This window comes from Perognathus longimembris, chromosome 28 (assembly GCF_023159225.1).
Source record: "Perognathus longimembris pacificus isolate PPM17 chromosome 28, ASM2315922v1, whole genome shotgun sequence".
NCBI lineage: Eukaryota > Metazoa > Chordata > Mammalia > Rodentia > Heteromyidae > Perognathus > Perognathus longimembris.
Window position 1 is genome coordinate 60,195,910 of NC_063188.1, and position 20,423 is coordinate 60,216,332.

At 44.2% G+C, this 20,423-nt stretch overlaps 1 protein-coding gene and 1 long non-coding RNA gene across 7 annotated transcripts in view; one reads left to right on the top strand and one right to left on the bottom strand.

Moving 5' to 3' along the window:
• Nhsl2 (NHS like 2) overlaps window positions 1-20,423 on the bottom strand; it is a 272,880-nt gene that overhangs the window by 223,799 nt on the left and 28,658 nt on the right. The gene's annotated exons all lie outside the window — the stretch shown is intronic.
• LOC125343413 lies at window positions 5,088-14,199 on the top strand. The gene is made up of 3 exons (XR_007209333.1): window positions 5,088-5,536; window positions 6,228-6,435; window positions 13,504-14,199. It is a non-coding gene; the product is annotated as an uncharacterized LOC125343413 (long non-coding RNA).

A 20,423-nucleotide genomic window follows, 5' to 3' on the forward strand; every position in this document is an offset into this window, starting at 1 on the left:
CTGGGAAAGGAACCAGCCTGGCCCCCCACCTCTGCTCCCACTCCCTGTGTGGGGCTCAGTGTGGGGAGGGGGAGGAGTATTTGGAGTTCCCAACAATCCTGCTTGTGGACTGAGAGCTCTTGGCATTCCCACACACAGAGCCCAGTGATTCCTGCCTGGCTGAAGCTTCTCTGGCTGGGGAGGAAGGGAGTGGAGATACTTTGGGTCTGGGGCCAGAGAACTCAGTTACTGTCTGATATATGCTCCTGGAGAATTTTATCCCTATCTAGGAACCAGGCAGGTCTGGGACAAAGCCACTCACTGTGGCACCCCAACACTTCTCAGCACCACCACCTCTGACCAGCAGGGCTCAGAGATGTTAATACTGCCCACAACATGCAGGGCAGAGTGCCTTTCCAGCTCAGCTCTCTCTTCTTTGTCTTTCCAACCCTTTGTTTCCTAAATCATTCCTATTCATCCTTCCTGACCCTTCTCAGACATCCTCTCCTCCAGAAAGCCCACCAAGCTGGAGTGGGGAGAGGGAAAGGAGTGGGCTAGCAAGGAACGGGGAATCTTCAGTCTGAGCATGGGGGCAGAGAAAGGGGCCATATTCAATTTTGCTGGAATGAAAGGGAGGGGAGGGGCAAGAGCAGGGGACAAACAAAGTGGGGGCACCATGCTCCCTCCCACCATAGGGCTCTTGTCCACACTGGTTCCTCCATCTGGACAATGCTCTTTACTCTTTGCCTAATTAATTCCTGTGCATCATTCACATTTCCTCTCAAATATGCCGTTCTCAGATAAGCATTCTTGGACATACAGAAGGCGGTATTCCATGTGGCTAATTTGTTAATATGTCTCCAAGATTGCCCTATGAGCTCCTTAAAGACAGACATGGAGTCTGGTTTTCTAGATAAAAAATGTTTTGCTTTGGTTCTATGGCATATTACATCCTCTGTATTTACATAGCCAATGAATGAATGAATGGCTCCATAGCTCTGTCAGCATACAACTCTGGAATGAGGCTGGAAGTATCACTTATTAGTTACGTGGCCTTGGTCAAGTTATTTAATGTCTCTGTGTTTCAATTTCTACATCTGAAAAAACTGCAATAGAAAAAGAAATTGTTATAAGAACTAAACATTTGTAAAGCACTTCAGCAGTGCTGGACATCTGACAATGTGTCCTGTGTTCACATGTTCCAGTGATATAAATCATCAATCGCATCCTCTTGTTTTTCTCCTGTCCCATTGGCTCAATGACTAGCAAGGCCATAGTCATTTTCCAGCAGATTTTAAAGCCTCCCTTCCTTTCTCTCCCTGCTGCTAATAATCTCTCCAAAAGTGCTATGGCTCTTGAAACACCAGTCTCCAATCTGTCTCCCATCATTGGAGTGGCCCTATTTCTGCTTTTAGTCCCTACAACCTGTTAATCACACAGGGACCAGATTGAGCCAAAGAAAATGTCAGATTATGTACTTCCTCTCACAGGAGTTATCCTTGCAGCTCCTCCTCACCATGGGGGTGAAACCCCAGCTACTTCCAGTGGCTAACCAGGCACTTCTCAAGGGAGGCCCTGGCTGCCCCTCTGTTCACTGAGCCAGCCTCAACCCTAGTGAATGGCTCCCACTGTTTCTCAAGGTGCTGGGCCCTCTCTTGATTCCAGCCCTTGGTGGTGCATGCCCCCTGCCTGTCTCCTTTTCCTCCATCTCCCTCACTCAGCTGACTATTCTACATCCAGCCTGACATCACATTCTCTGCCAAGCCCTTGTTGACGCCTCAGGCCCCACTCCTGTTTGCAATGGAGCCCCTTCTCCACACTACCACAGCACAGGTTTCGTCTTCAGAGCAGCAGTACCCTGTTCCCATAGCTGCCTGGGTGCCAAGCCACAGCACCCCATGGCTTTAGAGTGTTGAAAGCAGTGGTTTGATCTTGCCCATGGCTGCCTGCTCAATATCTAGCATAAGGAGTTATGGTGGAGGTGACTCAAGAAATTTTATAACGTGAACTCTCAGTTCATCGTTCCCTGGTAAAGTCACAATAAAATGGAAGAGGGGACAATGCTTGACTGAGTTGTTGTGGTCATGAAATGAGGTACCACGAGACTACAAGTAGAGCACACCAATAACTGTCAGCAACTAGTCAGGGAAAGAAAAAAACAAGATTATCCAGGCCTAATATACACCATCCTGCTTCCTTCCTGCCTGCAGTCTCTTGAATAAAGCTGGAAAAACTGAACCAGAAAAGCAGAAAGAAGAATGAAAGAGAGAGAAAGAAGAAAAGAAGGGAGGGAGGGAGGGGAGTGGAGAGAGAGAAAGAAAGGAAGAAAGAAAGAAAGAAAGAAAGAAAGAAAGAAAGAAAGAAAGAAAGAAAGAAAGAAAGAAAGAAAGAAAGAAAGAAAGATCACCTTTAGTAAACTGTTGGGCGTGAGCTATCTTCCATATCCACACCACACCCTTGACTCAGTTTTGTAGCAGAACAGCCAAACTGGAGATCTGGGTTTTCTTTACACCCTGAACAGATATTTACAGGGTAAACCTTAGATGATGAGGGAGGAGGGAGGATAGCTCCTGCCAAGCAACCTCAAGAAGGAAGTCACAGAGCTGCAATGGGAGTGGACCCCTCCATCCAACTGGTCCATCCACTGAGAAAGAAGCCAAAGGGACATCTCAGCAGGAAGGCAGAGTGTGATAGCCTGCAGAAGATGAAGGTCTTTCTCCACACAAGTATGTAATCCACTAGAGAAAAAGACCCCAGTTCAAGTTCTATTTGAACCTTCTGTCTTCGCAGTGAAAGGAAGGGACAGTGTTGGATCTCCAATTGTCGCCCATTTCCCAAACATCAAGTTCAGGAAACTGAATGCTCCATCAATTACCTCCAACAGCCTCAGAGTAGCCACTCAATTTCCTCCCTCTTCCCATCTCCTCTGCTCCTTCTCCTCTCCCTCCCCACCTCTCCCTCCCCCTTCCTTTCCCTCCCCTCCCCTACCCCCTCCTCTCCCACTCTCTCTCTCTCTCTCCCTTACTCTTTGGTGGTTCTGGAGGTTTGAACTCAGAGTCTTGCACTTGCTAAGCAGATGTTCTACCATTTGAGCCATGCTTCAACCCTGTTTCCGTTTTAGTTACTTTTTAGGTAGAGTCTCAGTCATGTACCATCATGCCTATTTTGTTGGTTGAGATGGGGGAGGGATCTCACTAACTTTTTGTCCAGGCTGGCCTCAAACCTCAATCCTCCCAATTTCCCACTTCCTGATAAGGTAAGATCTACAAGTAAGAGTCAGCCTACCCAATTCAATTTCAACAAATTAAATCTCTGTTGCTTAGCACCTCTTTGACTTCATATTGGGCAATTGTCCCCTGGTGTTTGTCAAACACAGAGGTACATTTTCCACAGCCAACTACTATCTTCCTTTTCCACTTTACATTATTACACATATCTTCACATATTACCAGAGTCTGTGTAGTCGTCATGCTTGGTGGCCACACTGCATACTAACGAAATGAAACTCATACTCGGCTTAGTTAAATCTCCATTATTAGCTGTTTGGATTGTATCTACCTGTTGCTACAATAAATAGCATTTTGGAAATTTCCTCTTCTGGATTGTTTCTTTGGATACAAATTCAATTTCAGAATTACTTCAGAAAACACATGGAAAAAATGTGATGTGTTCTTCCAGCCTCTCCACTCTGTCCTTGAAGTAAGGTCTCAGGGGGAAGCCACTCCCCTTGGGTCAGTGCCAAGGCTCAGCATCTGCTCTTCCTCTCACTTGGAGAGGTAGAGTTGAGAAAGCCCATTGGTCTGAAATTTCAACAGGACGTGTAGATGAAGCAATGTGGACACAGGATGTCTTTTGGGGTAGGAAGAAGCTTTTGGTCTGAGCCCTAGCAAGTCTCAGACTCTGAATCTCTAGCAGTTAGTAAAGATCTTTTCATATCAAAGGCCTAAGCTTGTATTATAGTTGGTCTGAACTAGGCATTAGACTAAGAGTAAGCCCACTTAACACGTCTAATTAGTGAGATTTAAGAAGCCTCCTAGAAAATCCCCTGAGGAGGAGCCTTTGTTTCCTCTTTCTACCAGATGGGATGTAGATGTGATATTTGAGGATGCAGCAGCCATGTGCTGCCTATAAGTCAAGTCTGAGGATGAAAGCCTACTTCTTATGGATGGCAGAGCAGATGGCCACCTGAGTCTAACATTTATTGTTACCCATGGGGTATAAGCCACCATAATTTGGGTTCTCTGTTACTTTCAGCCCAAAGTATATATAACTCTACCAGTGTGTGCCTGGCACTTTGCTAAGCAGCAGTGATTACCAAAAAACTAGAAAACAGACCAGGCATAGTGATAATACTCTTGTAATCCCAGCTACTTCGGAGGTGGAGATTGCGAGGATATTATTATTTATTGCCAAGGAAAAAAATAAAAATTTGTGAGACTCCCATCTTGATCAACAAAAACTGGGTGTGGCTGTGTGTACCTGTCATCTCAGCTACATGGAAAGTATAATAGGAGAATCACAATCCAGATGGTCCAGGCATAAACTTGAGCTCTATTTCAAAAATAACAAGAGGAAAAAGGGCTGGGGGATGCAGATGAAGTGGCCATAGAGTACCTGCCTGCTAAGTGCAAGGCTCTCAGTTTGAACCTTAGTGTTGGGCAAAAACATGGTGGTTCTAAGCAGTATTATTCCTGTAAGCCATCAGCTTTAATGTGCTAATTAAACTTTTTTCCCAAAACACATTAAAATAAATTCATGGCTATTAACATTAAAGAATATTCAACCATACCACCTGAAATCCTTTCACATAGTACCTCCTGCCACCATTCTTAGGAAAACCACTGCTTGCACACAAGTGGGATCTGTTCTATGAGAGTAAGAATACAGGATCCCAGCCTCTGGTCCATGGAACTCTAGATCAATTCCTTCCCTCTACAATTTCCTCAGCAATTTACATTCTCAAGGAAGGGGACTTTAACTACTCAGATAAAGCTGAATGGGAGAGAGAGAGAGAGAGAGAGAGAGAGAGAGAGAGAGAGAGAGAGAGAGAGAGAGAGAGAGAGGGAGGGAGAGGGAGAGAGAGAGAGGGAGAGAGAGAGAGGGAGAGAGAGATGGAAAGGAGCTGCCCTCACTTTCCTGGTACTTGAGAAGATCTCGTTACAAATCAGGCTTCCATGGCTGTGTAAACTAAGGAGATGTCTCATCCATAACAGTCCGATGGGGCCTTGAGTCCTCCCACTAGGGCTCTAAGGAAAGATTATTACAGTTTAAGCAACCAGGACAATCAGAAAACCAGGATTCTGTAGCTTCCCTCCCTGCACTCCCTCCCTCCCTCTTGCCCCTCCCCAACACCTCCAATTTCTCTGAGTGAAGCCGGCTTAGCATTAAGCTATGACTCATACAAACCAAGAGCTGAGCCAGGGGCCAGGCTGCCAGAATCACTCCTCAGCTGATGACAAGCCTACCCAGAAGCTGGGCCCTCACCCATAGCAGACACAATGGTACAAAGGTTTTGGACCTTTAGAGTCTACAGTGTAACAAACATTCCCTGGGGAAGGTTGGCAGACCAGAACCTGGCAAAGCACTGCTGAGTAGGAAAGAACACAGTGTTCCTTCAATGCACTGCACTTGAGATCCTGCCTCCCCTAATGTCTTGTGCCAAAGGCCATAGGCCCTTCACCTATCTTCACAGTAGACCAACCATAAGAGTAGTAATAGTAATACTAATACTGATACTAATAATAGATGCTTACAGGAAAAAATGTCCAGCATTATTTTATTCTGATCAAGACCTGATTAAGCAAGTGCTTCTACAGAATCCATTTTAGAAATGAGGAAAGTGAGCTGGGTGCTGGTGGCTCATATCTGTAATCCTAGCTGCTTAGGAGGCTGAGATCCGAGGATCTCAGTTCAAAGCCAGCCCCGGCAAGAAAGTCCATGAGACTCATACCTTCAACTGACCAGCAAAAAGCAAGAAGTGGATCTGTGGCTCAAGAGGTAGACTGCTAACCTTGAGTAGAAAAAAGCTAAGGAAGAGTACAGATTCTGTGTTTAAGTCCTAGCACCAGCACACATAAAAAAATAAAAAAGGAAGGAAGGAAAGAAAGAAGGAAGGAAGGAAGGAAGGAAGGAAGGAAGGAAGGAAGGAAGGAAGGAAGGAAGGAAGGAAGGAAAGAAGGAAGGAAGGAAGAAAGGTAGGGAGGGAGGGAGGGAGGGAGGGAGACAGGGAGGGAGGGAGAGAGGGAGAGAGGAGGGAGGGAGAGAGGGAGAGGGGAGGGAGGGAAGAAAAGAAAGCAATTGAAAGGAACTCAAACGGTAAAACCTATAGGTAGCTACCAACCTAGCAGGTGGCTGGAGTTGTCAAAAAGACCATAAGGACCAATGGGATCACTTAGCAATTCTCTTCTACGGGATCCTAATGTGACATGGAGAAGGTCCTCCCAGTCAGAAACAGAGGTAGGAGGAGAGGAAGATGGCGCTGCCACAGTAGGGAGGTACCCTGACTCACTCCAACTGAATAGCGAGCTGGGAACTCCAGAACCCAACACCCCATCAAGAATCCAGCAAAACCAGCAGCCAGAAACAGTGGAGAAACGCAGGAAAAAGGAGTAAAAAAGAAGAGCCGAAAACCTACACGGAGCCGGAGAATCTACGGGGCACCCTGCCCCCAACAGCCGACCCTGGCCCGAACAGGGCCAGGCTGGGAAAGGGGACCCGGCGATCGGCAGACCAACTGCCGGAAGCGCAGAGTCCAGACAGCGGGACTCCATGGACACCAGGGAGAGTGCGGACCAAGACATACGGCCAAGGCGGCGACGGGAAGTTCAGGCCCACACCGGGAACGGACAGACGTAAGCGGCTGGGAAACCCACTGGTGCGGAAGGAGAGAGCTGGGGACGCCACCACGACCTTTCGCCACACCCGAAGGACCAACGGCGGCGAGGGACACACACAAAATACAGGACCAGTGAGTCCCCTATTACCCCCCTCCCCAAACGGGAGATCAGCTATCATAGTTCCAAATGCTACAAAGAAGTTAGATCTCCCTCCCACCCCCTCCCCACCCCAAGGGAACAAAGAACCCTCAAATCAGCGGGAAGCTCCCATCAGGCTCTGGGAAGTCACAGGAGTTTAGCAGGGGAAGGGCGGAGCAGCCCTAAGGCCACCCAAGATCCTGAACTGGCCGAATCAGCCCTGCCTCCTTCCCAACAGGGGCTGGGGGACGGGCGGCAGTGCAAGCCCCACCCGAGGCGCCTGGACCTCACGGAATTTTACAACTAAAATCACAGGCGCTGGTGGGCAATACCAGCACAGCAGGGACACCTGGTCCCGATCACTCGCCCCCCTCGCAGCGGAGGCGCAGTCTGAGGGCGCTAACCCGCGCATGGACGGTTGATCCCACTGGGCCCCACACATACCGCCCCCCACAGTGGACTCGCGGGAGGGCGCAAGCACAACCCAACAACCCTGGGCTCGCTCTGGTAGGCGTACCCCGCTCAAGTGGACGGGGCCGCAGCAGCAGCGCACAGGTGGGCAGGACCCCGGTGACAGTGCCCACTCTGGTTTGCGTGCCTACACAGGAGGGCAGAGCTCTCCATCGGCCTGTGCCCACTCAGTTTTGCACATTCTGCACAAGTGGGTGGGCCACCGCTCAACAACGCCCACCGCGGAGCAGTCCACACAGGAAGGCGAACTGCCTGAGAGGTGAACTCCTCTGACCAAGATACAGAGTGGAAAAAAGAACCAAAGAACAGATAAGCCTCCATGCCACGCTGAATCAGCAACCAGCAAACCCCCAACAGGGGCATGCTAGGGTCAGCACAGCACAGCACCAGGACACTGTCCCGCAGAGAAAGACACAGAACCTACTGGCCCCCAAGAGCAGGGAGAGTGACCACCTCAGCAACAACCGAGGTCACGCTCACCCATTGGGAAACAAGGTTCAAAGCCAAACCCAAACCCAGAGCCAGGACACCAGGACACAAGGCTCCCACCAGCAGACCAGAGGGAAACAACACAAAACCAAACCAGAGAAGCCAACCACAGATCCCCAGATGCGTAAATCACAAAGAAATATAACACAGTTCATCAAAGGGCAAGCCAACTCGCCAGCTCCAAAAAGCAACACGACTGAAGAGGAGATGGAGAATAAAAAAGCAAATGAGGCCATGTTAACAGAAATGAGGGAAATCATCAGACTCGAAATCAGAAAACAATTCCAGGAGTTTAGAGGGGAAGTCTTGAAGGACATCCAGGAAGCCAAGAAAGAAATGGAAACAAAAATGGACACAATGCAAGCCTCCTTTAAAGAAGACCTTAACATCCTGAGAAGTGAAATACATGAAAAAATAGATTTAAAATACAACTCTTTAAAGGAAGAAATTTCCACGATCAGAGCTGATCTGACAACCATAAATAGCTCTCTGACATCCATAAACTCCGCAGTTGAATCCACAGCACAAAGAATTGACCATATGGAATCCAGAATCTCTCGCTTGGACGATGAAGCAGCCAACAACAACCAGAAAATTACCACACTCCAAGAAACGGTGAAGCTTCAGGGAAGACTAATCCAGGAAGTAATGGACAAAGACAAGAGATATAAACTGCGCATGATTGGAATAGAAGAAGGAGCCGAATACCAGAGCAGAGGGCTTCATCGTATTTGCAATAAAGTTATTGCAGAAAACGTCCCCAATCTCACAAGGGACCCCATCCAGGAAACTGAAGCCTATAGGACACCTGGCAGGCCAGACCCCAGAAAAGCCACCCCAAGGCTCATAATATTCAAGACTTCAGATCTCAAGAATAAAGAGCAAATTCTGAATTCGGCCAAAGCGAAGAAAGAAATTTTCTACAATGGGAAGAGGATTCGAATAACAGCAGACCTCTCCACACAAACCTACCAAGCGCGAAGTGAGTGGAAGAACACCATCCAAGTACTACAGGCTAACAATATGCAACCTCGGATCAAATATCCAGCGAAATTGGAGTTCACATTCGAAGGGAAAACCAGATCTTTCCATAGCAAAGATAATCTAAAGGAGTATGTGAATGAAAAACCAGCCCTACAGAGAATTCTAAGAGGGGAAACCCATCTAACAGAGATCGTACAAGAGACACAGACAGAAACAGAAAGAAACTACAATAGCCAAAGCCCCACAGAAAGAACAGCTCACTAAAGACAAGGAAGAAAAAAAAGAGGAAAAAACAGCCCAACAAGAAAAAGAAGGAGAAAAAACATTCTTATCCTAGATTTCTTTGAATATAAATGGTTTAAACTCTCCGATAAAGAGGAGCAGACTGGCAGAATGGATTCGCAAACAAAAAGTTGGCATCTGTTGTCTACAAGAGACCCACCTTATAGCAAGGGACAAAAACAGGCTCCGAATGAAAGGATGGAGAAAGATCTTCCAAGCAAACGCACCTACCAAAACGGCAGGTGTAGCCAACCTGATCTCAGACAAGCTGGACTTTTCATTAAAATCAACTCAAAAAGACAAAAAAGGGCACTACATTTTAATACAAGGAAAAACCCAGAATCAAGACATCATGGTGATAAATGTATATTCACCGAACAAAAGAGGCCCTAAATATGTCAAGCAAATTCTCACAGAATTACAGAACAAGATAGACGCAAACACAATTATAGTGGGTGACTTTAATACCCCACTCTCTCCAAGAGACAGGTCCAACACCCAGAGGATCAGCAAGGGAGCTGAGGACCTAAGTAACACCATATCCCAAATGGATCTGAGAGACCTATACAGAATCTTCCACCCTACAGAGACCCAATGCACCTTCTTCTCAGCAGCCCATGGATCATACTCCAAAATAGACCATGTCATAGCCCACACAAAGAACCTCAGCAAATACAAAACTATTGACGTCATCCCATATATTATATCTGATCACAGTGGATTAAAGGTAACCCTCAATAACAACGGTTACCACAGGGGCTATACACATTCTTGGAGTCTAAACCCCACACTGTTATCCAACACTTGGGCCACAGACCAAATTAAAGATGAAATCAACGAATTCATAAGCCACAATGACAATGAAAATACAATACAAAGAAACCTATGGGACACAGGTAAGGTAGTACTGAGGGGCAAGATCATTGCCCTCAGCACTCACATTAAAAGAACTGAAGCAGAGCAGGTGAATAACCTCACGATGAAACTAAAACAACTGGAGAAACAAGAAATGACCGAATCTAAAATGACTAGGAGGAGAGAGATCACAAAGATTAAAGAAGAGATAAATCTGATTGAAAATACAAAGATCATTCAACAAATAAATAAGACTAAAAGCTGGCTCTTTGAGAAAATAAATAAAATTGGCAGACCCCTCGCAAGACTTACAAAAAAAAAAAGAAGAGACTCATATACGTAAAATCAGGGACTCCACTGTAAAAATTACAAGTACACACGCTATTCAAACAATCATAAGGGGCAATTTCCAGAACCTCTATTCAGTAAAAAACAATAATTTTACAGAAATGGATCAATTCTTAGAGAAGTATAAACTACCCAAACTGAACCAAGAAGAAATAAATCAACTAAATAAACCAATAACTTACAGTGAGATACAGGAGGTAATCAAGAACCTCCCAACAAAGAAAAGCCCAGGCCCAGATGGATTCACCAATGAATTCTACAAAACCTTTAGTGAGGAGCTAATACCAATGCTCCTCAAACTCTTCCGCGAAATAGAAACAGAGGGAGAAATCCCAAACTCATTCTGTGAAGGTAATATCATACTCATTCCCAAACCAGGCAAAGACCCAACAAAAAAAGAGAACTACAGACCAATATCACTCATGAGCACAGACACTAAGCTCCTCAATAAAATATTAGCTAACAGTATCCAGAAACTGATCAAGAAAATTATACATCATGACCAGGTAGGCTTCATCCCACAGTCACAAGGATGGTTCAACATCCGTAAATCAATCAACGTAATTCACCACATAAACAGAACTAAAATCAAGAATCACATTGTTATCTCAGTCGATGCCCAAAAAGCCTTTGACAAAATACAACATCCATACTTATTAAAAGCTCTGGAGAGAACAGGAGTAGATAGAACATTCCTCAAAACAATAAAAGCCATATACAACTGACCAACTGCTAATATCATATTAAATGGAGAGAAACTTAAATCATTCCCCCTAAATTCAGGAACAAGACAAGGATGACCACTCTCCCCATTTCTTTTCAACATAGTGCTGGAATCCCTAGCCATAGCAATAAGGCAAGAGGAGGACATCAAAGGGATCCACATCGGCAAGGAAGAAATCAAGTTTTCCCTATTCGCAGACAACATTATCTTATATCTGAAGGACCCAAAAAACTCAGTCACCAAACTCCTACACCTAATAAACCATTTTGGCAAAGTAGCAGGATACAAAATCAATCCACAAAAGCCAGCAGCTTTTCTGTACACCAGCAATATACAAACAGAAAAGGAAATTATGGAAACAATTCCATTTACAGTAGCCAAAAAAAGAATAAAGTACCTAGGGATCAACTTAACCAAGGACGTGATGGACCTATTCAATGAAAACTACAAAAATCTAATAAGGGAAATCAAAGAAGACACAAGGAGATGGAAAGACCTCCCATGCTCATGGGTAGGCAGAATCAATATAGTGAAAATGGCCATATTGCCCAAATTGTTATACAAATTCAATGCAATCCCTATCAAAATCCCAGCCACATTCTTCACTGAAATAGAGAAAGCAATCCATAATTTCATATGGAACAGCAACACACCTAGAATAGCCAAAGCAATTCTAGGCAAAAAAAGCAGTGCAGGAGGTATCACAATACCAGACTTCAAGCTCTACTACAGGGCCATCATAACAAAAACAGCCTGGTATTGGTATAAAAACAGACCGGAAGACCAATGGATTAGAATTGAAGATCCAGAAATAAAACCGCACTCTTACAGTCAGCTGATATTCGACAAAGGAGCTAAAGACATACAGTGGAATAAACATAGCCTCTTCAACTACTGGTGCTGGGAGAACTGGGCAGCCATATGCAGAAAACTCAAAGTAGACCCAAGCCTATCACCATGCACCAAGATCAACTCAAAATGGATCAAGGACCTCAATATCAGACCTGAAACCCTGAAAATACTGAAGGACAGAGTAGGAAAGACGCTAGAACTTATAGGCACAGGAAGGAACTTCCTGAATAGAGTCCCAGGGGCACAACAAATAGGGGAAAGACTCGACAAATGGGACTACTACAAATTAAAAAGTTTCTGCACAGCTAAGGACATAGCCACCAAAACAGAAAGACAGCCAACCATATGGGAAAGGATCTTTACCAGCACAGCAACAGACAAAGGCCTAATATCTGTCATCTACAGAGAACTCAAAAAACTAAGCCCCTCCAAGCCCAATAAACCAATTAGGAAATGGGCAAAGGCGCTAAAGAGAGACTTCACAAGAGAAGAAATAAAAATGGCAAAGAAACATATGAGGAAATGTTCAACATCCCTGGTAGTAAAGGAAATGCAAATAAAAACAACCCTGAGATACCACCTCACCCCAGTTAGAATGGCCTGTACTCTGAACTCAGGAAACAACAAATGTTGGAGGGGGTGCGGGGAAAGAGGAACCCTTTTCCATTGTTGGTGGGAGTGCAAATTAGTACAACCACTTTGGAGAACAGTATGGAGGTTTCTCAAAAAGCACAATATAGACCTACCCTATGACCCGGCCATACCACTCCTAGGCATCTATCCTAAACAGCAAAACCCAAGATATCAAAAAGACATTTGTACTTCCATGTTTATAGCGGCACAATTCACAATAGCCAAAATATGGAAACAATCCAGATGCCCCTCCACAGTCGAATGGATCCAAAAAATATGGTACCTATACACAATGGAATACTACATAGCGATTAGGAATGGTGAAATATTGTTATTCGCAGGGAAATGGCCAGAACTCCAACAAATAATGTTGAGCGAGACAAGCCTAGAACACAGAAAACAAAGGGGCATGATCTCCCTGATATATGACTGTTTAGAAAGGGAGATGGAGAGACAGTAGAGACCAGGTCTGTGAAACCAAACACTGCTTGCCAAATGGTATTTCCCACAGGATTGGGACAGCGACCCAACAGTATGTAACTAAAACCAAACAATTACTCAACTCATAAACGTCAAAAATTGACCTCTCAGTGGAATACAATAGCTCAAAATCTATGTATGTACGTTCATATAAGACTACTGTCGTCATGTTGTCTAATATCGAAATTGCATTTAAAGCCCTAGGCAAATTTTCTTGGGCGCGGCCACATGGCTACTGTGTATGTTCTTGATATATTTTATATTGTATATATGTCTACCTGACCTAGAGAAGGGAAAGAAAAACAGGGCGTATGATGTCACAAGAAATGTACACACTCCCCTACTATGTAACTGTACCCTTTTTGCACAACACCCTGTCCAAAAAATTTGTGTTCAATTAATAAATAAATTAAATTAAAAAAAGAAACAGAGGTAGAAGTAAATACTTATGCACACACACATACGCACATACTCCCTCACACATGCACACACACACACACACACACACACACACACAGCCATAGAAGAAGCCACGATGAAGTGCAAAGGCCTTGAAGTACAGTGCAGCCTAGGGAGAAATTATTGGCAGCAGGAACAGGGGCTTCTGAGTTGCAGAGCAAGGCAATCATGTCAGTCATTTGAACTATGCCCTTGCTAGTATCTCATCTTTCTTACTTCATGGACCATCTTCTCATCCATCTTACAAATTCCCCCCAAACTTTAGTAAATCCAAAATGTCAACCCTGTCTGCTCCTTCCCCAGGAGCACAAAAGTACCACTTGGCAAAAATACTCCAGTTGTAGGGATGGAACCATTCTGAATACACTGGGGCATCAGCATGGTCTCTTGGAATACCTACAGGCTTAACACTTCCAGCTCTCCAACATGATCCAACTTCACAAAGCAAGAAAGCGAAACACTAGATGGTAACACCCTCTGTCCTAATCTTCAAGTTCATTGAGTGTATGTCCTTCCATCTTTATCCCTTACCTCTTGTGACTACTTTCATATTTTCACTTCATATATCTAACCTCCAGCCTGACTGCCTTCCAGCTCTTCTCACTGTCCTCAGGGACCTCACATCTCTACTCTCCCCTCTCTCTCCAGGTCCTCTCATGTCTTCCTTTGCTGTCAAACTTTTCTCTCCTCTATGAGTGTAGAAAAAGGAAGTCCTCTCTCCCTGCATCCCTTAGTCACTGGCTCTGCAGTCCAGTACAGAAACTAAACTTCCTGAAAGGGCGATCCACACTGATCTATTTCCTCAACCCATTGTGGTTTCTCTGGTCTTCCCCTGTAATGGCCTCTCTTGAGCGGCCCTGCTGCCTCATCCTGAAGCATCCTCTGATTTTGGATTCTACCATGCCCTGGTCCTCCCAAGATGTGTTTTTGTTTTGTTTTGTTGTTTGTTTGTTTTGGGTTTTTTTTTTTTTTTTGGCCAGTCCTGGGCCTTGAACTCAGGGCCTAAGCACTGTCCCTGGCTTCTTTTTGCTCAAGGCTAGCACTCTGCCACTTGAGCCACAGCGCCACTTCTGGCCGTTTTCTATGTATGTGGTGCTGAGGAATCACGTATATGAGACAAGCACTCTTGCCACTAGGCCATATTCCCGGACCAAGATGTTGTTTTTTGACAGTGCTGAGGACCAAATCCTGGACCATGCACTTGGTGAGAAAGTGATCTGTCTACCACTATGCTGCATCCCTGTTCTTTCTTTTTTTCCAGTCCTGGGGCTTGAACTCAGGGCCTGAGTACTGTCCCTGGCTTCCATTTGCTCAAGGCTAGAACATGAGCCACAGCTCCATTTCCAGCTTTTTTATTTTTATGTGGTGCTGAGGAATCAAACCCAGGGCAAATACTTGACCGCTAAGCCACATTCCCAGCCTCCTATTCTTTGTATTTTACCCTTTATTCTTTTTTAAGTGCTGATGATGGAACTGGGACCTTGAGCAAGCTAGGCAAGTAAGCCATTACTGAGTTCCACTGCAGCCCTCTCCTGGCTTTTCTTCAGACTCTCTGGGAGATCTCAGTCTCCTCACTCAATGGACCCAAGTATTTCCTGAGCCTCAAACCTGAACCAATTAAGGTGTTCTACTGATGATCAAAAGTTAGTGGGGGGCTGGGGATATAGCCTAGTGGCAAGAGTGCCTGCCTCGGATACACGAGGCCCTAGGTTCGATTCCCCAGCACCACATATACAGAAAACCTCCAGAAGCGGCGCTGTGGCTCAAGTGGCAGAGTGCTAGCCTTGAGTGGGAAGAAGCCAGGGACAGTGCTCAGGCCCTGAGTCCAAGGCCCAGGACTGGCCAAAAAAAAAAAAAAAAAAAGTTAGTGGGCCCACAATTGAGTTCACTGTCAATCTTTTAAAAAATATTTTTATTGTCTTTAAGTAGTTGTACAAAAGCTTTCCCATTCATGGAAGTGGTTTGTTAATACAGTGCATCTTGATGAACGATACCACTTTCAACATCCCCATCCACCCCTTCCTACCCACACCTTCCCTTGCTCATCTTAATTTTAGATTATGTAATGCATTTTTTCCAACTTAACAAAGTGGTTTATATGTACAATGCATCTTGATCTGTGTCACCACTTCAACATCTTCATCCTCCTTCAACCCACCCCTTTTCTTCTATTCTCAATTCTATGGCATATATAATGAAATATTGCCTGCATTCTCCCCCTTCTCACTTTATTCTTCTGTCCCTTTCTCCTTGGTCCCACACTACCCTCTTGTTAGTACCCATTTCCTGATACTTATTTTGTTGGGCTTTGACCTCATATTTTTAAAGAATTATACTATTTGTGCTCCCCATACAGTCTATTATACTTCAGTTAATTCATTTGTAACCCCTTGCTTACCACCTACCCAGTGTGTTTACTTGTAGATTTATAGGCACATAGGAAACCATGCAATCTATGTTTCCATGGGTCTGGCTTATTTCACATAATATAACTTTTTCTAAGTCTTTCCATTTCCTTACAAATGGTACAATATCATTCTTTCATCGTGTGTATATACCACATTTTCTTGATCCATTTGTCTGTTGAGGAGCATTTGGACTGATTACATATCTTGATTATGGTAATTAATGCTGCAATGAACATAGTTGTACTGGTAGCTTTAGTGTGGCTTTGTTTGTGCTCTGTTGGATAAATTCCCAGGAGTGAAAAATATTACTGTCATTCTTATGCATCCGTAGCCTCTTTCTTATTTGCTGAATATTTCCTCCATTCCAGACATTACTTCAGAGAATTTCATAGGTGCTAGTCTCCTTAACCAATGTAGTACTAGTAGCCTCATTTTATATATGAGGAAACAAAAGAACAGGAAAGTTAAGGAGCTTGTACCAAGATCACACATCTAAATAAGGAAAGATAAGAGATTAAAAAATCTAGCAGTCAGGTTTCAAAACTTCTGCTCTTAAACATCATGCTATATTTTTTTTATCACTTATATCCCATTTTCCAAACCTGAGCCTTGTCCCTGACTCCTGACTTCCTTCATTCTCTACATCATCTACCTTAAAAAGAAGCTCCAGATCCATCCCTTTCAATCCATTACCATTACTACTTTTGTAATCAGGTCAGTAGCATCCCTCACCTAACTGCCAGTCTCCAATATCAACTCTCCCTAATCCACCTTCGTTATTTTTTCCATAGTGATGTCCAAAAGATAAGTCTGATCTGAATATTTGTGTTCAAAACACTTGTGTTAGAAAATCAACTTAAAAAGAGGAAATATTTACTTGGGCTCAAAAATTTTTTTAGGGGGCTGGGGATATAGCCTAGTGGCAAGAGCGCTTGCCTCATATACATGAAGCCCTAGGTTCGATTCCCCAGCACCACATATACAGAAAATGGCCAGAAGTGGCGCTGTGGCTCAAGTGGCAGAGTGCTAGCCTTGAGCAAAAAACAAGCCAGGGACAGTGCTCAGGCCCTGAGTCCAAGGCCCAGGACTGGCCAAAAAAAAAAAAAAATTTTTTTTTTAGGGGAAATTAGTACTAGGGTTTGAACTCACAGCCTCACACTTGAGTAATGCTTCCAGCCCCTTTTGCTTTGGTTATTTTTCAAATATGGTTTTGCTCTTTTGTCTGGGACAGCATGGACCATGATCTTCTTGTTTATACTTCCATCCATGGCTGAGATAACAGGAGTGTACCACTATATCCAGCTCTCTCTCTGTTGAGATAGGGTCTCACCAACTTTTGGCTTGGGCTGGCCCAGAACTGCAATCCTCCAATCTTAAGGTCTTCAATACATGGGCCTTCCAAGGCTATTCAAGATAAAAGCTACAGAACCATTCTACGGCTCCTCAGTACCATCAAGACACTATCTAGGCCCCTTTACATGGCTTTCTTGGATTTTCATGATCCAGTCTCTCGCCACTAGGCCTTCTTTTTTTTTTTTTGGCCAGTCCTGGGCCTTGGACTCAGGGCCTGAGCACTGTCCCTGGGTTCCTTTTTGCTCAAGGCTAGCACTCTGCCACTTGAGCCACAGCGCCACTTCTGGCCGTTTTCTGTATATGTGGTGCTGGGGAATCGAACCCAGGGCCTCATGTATAAGAGGCAAGCTCTCTCACCACTAGGCCATATCCCCAGCCCCTCATGATCCAGTCTCTGGCTACTTCTCCAGGTTTGGCTCTTCTCCCTCCCAACTTTCTGCAACTTCCTTCCTGCCTGCCTGCTTTCACCCAGGTACCATTTAGTTCTCTGTATAGATTATGAAGTTCTCCTTCCATAAATGAGGAAAATCACTGACATGGACTGCACAAGCCATGTCTAACTGTCCTTATGTTTGTCAGAGCATTTCTCCTGCCTTCCATGATTTAACCATTTTCTTTCCTCACCAAACTGAGGAAAGTTCTAGGACGACAGGGTCATTGCCTATATTCCTCACCTCAGCAAGTAGCTCTATACCTGTTCCAACTGGATGAATGCTATGCATGTTTAAACTACCAAACATCCTTCTCTCTACTCTTCTTTCTCAAACCATAGCCACTGGTCTGAGGAATCACCCCAGGACCAGCTGCTTGACACAAGTACTAAGCTCATGAGCCAAGGACATCTTCCGTGAGCCTCTTAGCTAAGACCTTCCTTCTCAAGAAGCCCAAGATTCATTGCCATTCTATCACTCCATTTCCTGAATAGCCTTGCACTGTGACTCTCAGTTATCATTGGACTTTAAAACTAGTGTTGAGCTATGGCTCAGTAAATAACTCTTTTAATAGTCTTGCAAAATCAAGAGGAATGCAACGGAATAACAATGATGACTCATCCTGGCCCATCTCTCCTCCCATCACCATGGAGCCCAGAATCCAAATTCATTACTGTCAAGTCACATCCCATTCCAGACATGGAAGTGGCACCATCCCAGTTATCTAACACATGCTATATGGGGGAAACAGCAGCCAAGGTGCATCCCCATGTAAGATGTCAGGCAGACTCTACAGCATATCAAACTTTGAGCCTATAAAACATAGAGAAATAGGCAGCTCAGAATGTAAAACTTCCAAGGACAAAAGGGCTCTGGCTGGAAATGGGATACAGTACAGAGCAAGCTTCCTTAACAGGGTTGTCTAAAGGTCTACAGGGAAGGTAGAAACTCAGGTGGTCTTCCTCAACCCTACTCATGCAATTCCATTTCTCTCTAGAACATTATCAGATAAAAGCAGGTCAGATTCCCAAGTGAAGTACAACAGACACATGGAGCTGTGTGAGGCATCCGTGCACAAGTGCCTTGTGGACACAGGTGAAATTGCATTACCTAGCCCATCATGGTTGGTTGGCATGATAGGATGGGTTCTAGCCAATGGCAAAGAAATAAAATGTGACCCTGCAAACTAAAATATTTTTATGTCAGTATGGTCTTACAGACCTTTCTCTCCCTTTGTCACAGTTTCTCTGATCACCAGACTTTCAGATGAGGCAAAAAGCAGAGGCCTCAGCTAACTCATTGCAGTCATGAAGCAAGAGCAAGTAACAAACCTGTGTTATGAGCCACTAATAATCTTGGGTTGTTATCCAGCATGATCTAGCTCATCCTGACTGATACACAAGTTAAATCTTTCTGTGGGATTTGACATGATCAGAGAGAACTCCAATCACAGTAGTGAAAATTCTGTGATATATGACATAATTATTTATCAACATGATCACAAAAACTGTTAAGAAAATTGGTAATATTCTAGATTATGGTTTAAGTGCAAAATTCATGAATATTTGCTATATTCTTAAATTCAAAATTGAGAGGGGAAGACTTTATAGGTGTGATGATTCTTGGGATGCAAGCAGCAATGCTGAAAGATACAGGATTAACCAAGTGACTAAACTGATCCATTCACAAACACAAGTCCTAAAAAGTTCTAGGTCCTTTTGATGCTCTGCTATGGCTTGCCTAAACCTGTACTAATTATTCCCAATAAGGGAGGCCATATTTGTATAGGTCCCAGTCCAGCTGTGGCTGTCCAAACCTATGAACTGCTGGTTTCTCTTCATGGGTCTTCCAGCTCTTGTCCTCATTCCCTAAATCCAGTCTTCTAACCACTGTGCAAATGAAAGTCACTATCTTTGTGCCAGTACTTGGGCTTGAACTCAGAGCTGAGTGCTGTCCCTAAGCCTTTTTGTTCAATGCTGATACTCTACCACTTGAGCCACAGCTCCACATCTAGCTTTTTGCTAGTTAATTGGATATAAGAGTCTCACAGACTTCCATGATAAGGCTGGCTTCAAACTGAGATCCTCAGATCTCAGCCTCCTGAGTAGCTGGAATATAGGTTTATGCCACCAGCACCTAGTGAGAGCCACTTATTTTGTTCTGGGATTTCTGACTGATACCAAAGGAAGGTACCTTGTATCCATCCACCTGTGACCTTATGTAAGTAATTTTCTTTCTCTAAGCCTCAATTTCTACATCTTTAAAATAGAAACAGCCACAACAATGGTCTCTGACCCATGATAGCTTTACTATGGAGTTTTGACCTTACAATAAAGCACAAGCATTATAGATTCAATAGAAATCACACTTTGAATTTTATGTGACCTGACACTCTCTCCTGATACTGTAGTTCCCTATCAGCTGTGTGATCAAAAAGGCACAATAGTGAAACTATAGTGGATGCTGTGGCTAGTGAATAAATTACAGAGGGTATTCAAAAATTCCTATGAAAATGATTTTGTGGTAGCTGATTTTGCTCGACTGTAAATATTCTGGGCATATTTAAGGTAGAATATTCTGTAAGTCAGGGAGATTCAATGAATTATCAATGTACAGAATTTTCAAGTTAACAGTGACATAATACTAGGGTGAGCCAAGGAGTGGCTGCACTTAGAATTCAAAGGGTGGTGGCACAGGTGCC